Source organism: Dipodomys spectabilis, unplaced genomic scaffold (assembly GCF_019054845.1).
Source record: "Dipodomys spectabilis isolate Male_0828 unplaced genomic scaffold, ASM1905484v1 ptg000306l, whole genome shotgun sequence".
NCBI lineage: Eukaryota > Metazoa > Chordata > Mammalia > Rodentia > Heteromyidae > Dipodomys > Dipodomys spectabilis.
This window is the reverse complement of record NW_024870983.1, coordinates 791,648-796,323: the sequence shown is the minus strand read 5'-3', so window position 1 is coordinate 796,323 and position 4,676 is coordinate 791,648. Positions and strand designations below refer to the sequence as shown.

General features: G+C 37.9%; 1 pseudogene; it reads right to left on the bottom strand.

Annotated features, from left to right (window-relative positions):
- Positions 1 to 4,320: 4,320 nt before the first annotated feature.
- LOC122127656 lies at positions 4,321 to 4,417 on the bottom strand (annotated as a pseudogene).
- Positions 4,418 to 4,676: the final 259 nt, after the last annotated feature.

The window sequence follows — 4,676 nt, the reverse complement described above, 5'->3', positions numbered from 1 at the left end:
GGCTAGCACTCTTCCACTTAAGCCACAGCTTTTCTTCCAGCTTTTGGGTGGTTATTTGCAGAAGAGAGTCTCACAATCTTTTATAGCTGGGCTGCCTCTGAATGGCAATCCTCAGATCTCAGACTCCTGAGGAGCTAGGAGTATGAGACCATGAGCTATTAGCATCTGGCCACACTTCCTTTCTTGGCTAAAACAGACTACCTCTCTCCAGCTGAGCACCCATCTACAGCTACCCCTCCTATCCCTGGCTTCAGATGAAACATAACCTCCTCCCCTGAGGAAAAAGAATGGGATCAGGTTTGAGTTTTATGTTCTTCACAGTCAGAGGCTGGTGGAAGCTGATGTGGAGGTCAGAGATCTAGGCCAGGGCAAGTAGACAGCTGTTAGAACAGAAGATTGTAGGAAAAGATATCCATGCAATTGGATGCCAGTGGCTCATGCCTATAATCCTAGCTACTCAAGGCTGAGACCTATGGATCAATCAAGATTCAAAGCTAGCCTGGGCAAACTCTTATCTCCAAAGAATCACGAAAAAGATGGGAAGCGGAGCTACCGTAGTTCAAGTAGTACAGCACCAACCTTGTGCAAACAAGCTAAAGATACCTAGGATAACACCTAGGTTCTGAGTTCAAGCCCTGGCAAACACACACACACACCTCCTCTGGAGGTGGACAAAGATATGGATAGCTGAACTTGGGCTCGAAAAGGAAAAGTGGAATATTTAGGTCTCTGACAACTTAAGACTCATTATAGATCCTGATAGGGGGCTAAAGGCAAGGTTGCAATGGAGAAGCGGCACCATCTGAATTTAGGAATAGGCAGACAGGCACTCACCAAGTGGACAGAGAAAAATGAGGGAAAAATACACACACACACACACACACACACACACACACACACACCACACACACACACACACACACCAACGGGTAGCCCAAGGCCTCAGCAGTCCTTGAGCACATGAATATTCCAACCCCCGGGAAGATGGCAATATTGGTCTCCGAACAACTGTAGACAAAACTCAGAGCCTCTCACACATCTGGAATGGCTCCTAACACAGCAGGGCATTTCCTACTGTACACACAGCTTTTTGCCAGAATTTGTTATTTTTTATTTCAGTTTTCTCAAGGCTAGCATTTTATTGCTTGTACCACAGCTCCATTTCTATCTTTTGCTGGTCACTTTCAAATCAGAATCTAATGGACTTTTTTTTCTTGGTCTGCTTTCAAACCACAATCCTCAGGTTTCAACTTTCTGATTAACTAGGATTAAAGACATGAGCCATCAGTGTGGCTTCTACTTTTTCCTCTATAGTTATCTAATGCACATACTTAGATAGTAATGTAAAACTGAGAATATAGAAGCAAAATGTACAGTGATGATACTGTCCTGTCAGAAATTCAAGTTAGTAATGTAAATTTCTTCATAAGACCATAAACAAAAAATACCATGATACAGTGTAAGAGAACTCACTATTGAACATATGAGCTTTAAGAGCTTTCTAATAGATCCATTATTTATTGTTACCTAACATTATTAAAACATATGAGGCATTAGTAAAATACAAGTCCTATGCATGACTACATAAATTCCTTGTTTTTTTAAAGACACTTGTTTTCATCTAAAATGTAGGCCTGTCTATTGTCTTCATGTGATTTTGATGATTGAAGGTTCTTAGTGAGAAGGTAAAAATGTATTAGTAGTCCTAAACTATCAATTCTCATTTTTTCTTCTTGGAGAATATAATGATCAAAGCAATAGTTCAGAATCAGCAAGCAATAGTTCAGAATCATGCTTCCAGTGCAAGTGGATCACCAGTAAGAAATCCTCAATACCATTTTACACAAAGTTTTGTCACAGATACAATCTGCCTGCCTTCTCTAGCTGCTTTACTAGCTTGGACCTATTTCTTCATTGTACAGGAAAAGTGTCATTCAACTGATTTCAGTCAGATCTGTTACTAGAATTACCAAGGATTTAGATTCTTGTCTGTAATTTGGTCAAAGCTATGTCTCTTTATGTAGGCTACTAAAAATGTATTTACTAATTTTAAGTAAATACATAAATTCTATTTCAATCTTTTTTAAAAAATACAATTTTGTTTGCTCTATCAATTGATCAGAGGCATGGATTTTGTGGCTAGCTAGGTCATTGCACATGTGTATCTCTCTTCCTTTCTCTATTTCATGGTTCTCATAGATAATATGATTGCTCCATAATTATCCTAATTTATTTTGCTTTTATATTTTTGGTTGTATCATTTCACTTTTTGCTCTGCCATTTCCCAAATCATTTATATAGAAGGCATTATTTCATATTTTCTCATTCCTAGAATAAGCTGCACATGAAGACATCACTGGTTCTCATTTTCAGTCTGTACCTTTGAATATGGAGGAACATCTTTCCTCTGTTCTCCATCAATTCCCTACTCTCCAGTTAGAATAATTTCGAATAGTAAAGTTAGAAAAAGAGAATATAAATCATGGTGAAAAAAATATGCAGAAAATTCACCGGATATTTCTGACCAGTTCAACCAATGTGAACTGTTAGGGAAATACATGGAAACCTCATTCCCACTGGCTCTCAAAGTCTCTGCTTAGTGAATTCTTAGAAAGATGAGGAACAAGATGAAAAAGTAAGGAATAGTATCAATTGCAAGACAAAAAATGGAGAAGGATCCAAGTAAATTTCTTCATTGGGCTACTGAAAATATTCAGCTTACTACAGTGCGGAAACTACTTTTCAAAAAGGCCACTCATGTGAATAATAGGGGATGATGATGAGTATACCCCACTTCATCTGGAAGCCGACAGTGGACGCTTAGACATTGTCCATGAGTTGGTGGCTCAAGTGGCAAATGCAATAACTGTAGATGGCTGGACACCCCTGCACAGTGTATATATGCAGAATAATACCAGACTGGCTTCTTTCTTACTTCATCATGATACAGATACCAATGCCCTAACTAATGGCCTCTTGACCCCCTTACATCTTGCTGCTGAGAATTGAGATAGCAAAGACACACTGGATCTCCTTCTGTTGAACCATTATATAAACCAGGCGTGAAGAACAACTTAGAAGTAACTGCATTTGAAATTGCCCAAAGGATAAGTATTTATCACTACCTCTATGAAGCTGTGGAAGGCTGTACAAATTGTTCTCTTAAGTCCTAATGGTCGGGTTAAGTTTCTTAAATTTCAAAAATGCAAGTCCATCCTTTGTGTCCATACAAAATATTTCCACAATCCAAATAAGGACAATATCTTTTTTTTTTTTTTGCTCGGTCATGGGGCTTGAACACTGGGCCTGGGTGCTATGCCTGTGCTTTTCAGCTCAAGGTGAGTGCTCTACCGCTTGAGCCACAGCTTCACTTCCAGTTTTCTAGTGGTTTATTGGAGATAAGAGTCTCACGGACTTTCCTTCCCGGGCTGGCTTTGAACCGTGAGCCTTAGATCTCAGCGTCCTGAGTAGCTAGGATTACAGGAGTGAGCCACCAGCGCCCGGCAACACCAATACTTACTGTAAAAATTCATGAATTCCGTGGAATTCTTCCAAGTGAATTGCCTGCATTGGATGTCAAAATGAATTCAAGAGTTTTTGTATACATGTATAATGATTTCTGCAGAGTTTGTGATTTTTTAATCAGAAATAATTTTAACGTATCTGTTGAAATGAGTAGTACAGAAACTAAAGTATTTCTGGTGGTTGTCTGAAAAAGAATATTTTAAAATATTCTATATTCTATGTTTGCATAATGTTCATAATTTATTTTATTCTTTCCTAGATATACTTTGAATTCTATATTATTTTATAATATATAGGTTCATTAATGTGTCCTTTCAGATTGTATTCCATATAGAAAGTTTTAGATTCCTTTTTTGCCTAGGTTCTAATATTATTTTTCTTTGGGATAAAATGACAATTTTGTCTAATTTCAAAAGTTTTGTAAAGTTTATGCTATGTAAACGCCTTTCTGAGGTGAAGATTTAATACACTAATGCCAAACTAAATTTAATTTAAAGGAATTACGTTTGTTGTTACACTTGTTATTTTGTAATCAACTTTTTTTTTTTTAGGTCTGGTCCTGGGGCCTGAACTCTGGGCCTGGGCGCTGTTCCTCAGCTCTTCAGCTCAAGGCTAGCGCTCTACCACTGAAGCCACAGCGCCACTTCCGGCTTTTTTCTTTTTGCTTATGTGGTGCTGAGGAATCGAACCCAGGGCCTTCAGCATGCAAGGCAAGCGCTCTACCACTGAGTCACCTTCCCAGCCCTGTAATCAACTTTTTAATAACTGTTTTTCATTTCTTGCATCTGAAGAATGAAAAATACGGAATACTTCACAAATTTTCATATCATCCTTGTGCAATTGCCATGTTAATCTCTGTATTGTAATTTGGGAATACGTGCTGCTGAAGGATGTAGTATCTTCTAAATTTAAGTAGTTAGTGATGCAATCTTTATACAGGCTTATATCCGTGGGTGCCTACTTGAAACAAGGAAATCTTATTGTTCCTAACAATGCTATTATTTCCCTAAAATTCTGTGAATAGGGGAAAAATCAATCGATTGCTCACATTTGCAATTTTTTTTGTCAATGACAATTTTAAGTCTTTTTCATTTGGAATTTGATCATACTTTCAATAATTTATAGCTAGGTCCAAAGGTGATGGCTTTTTC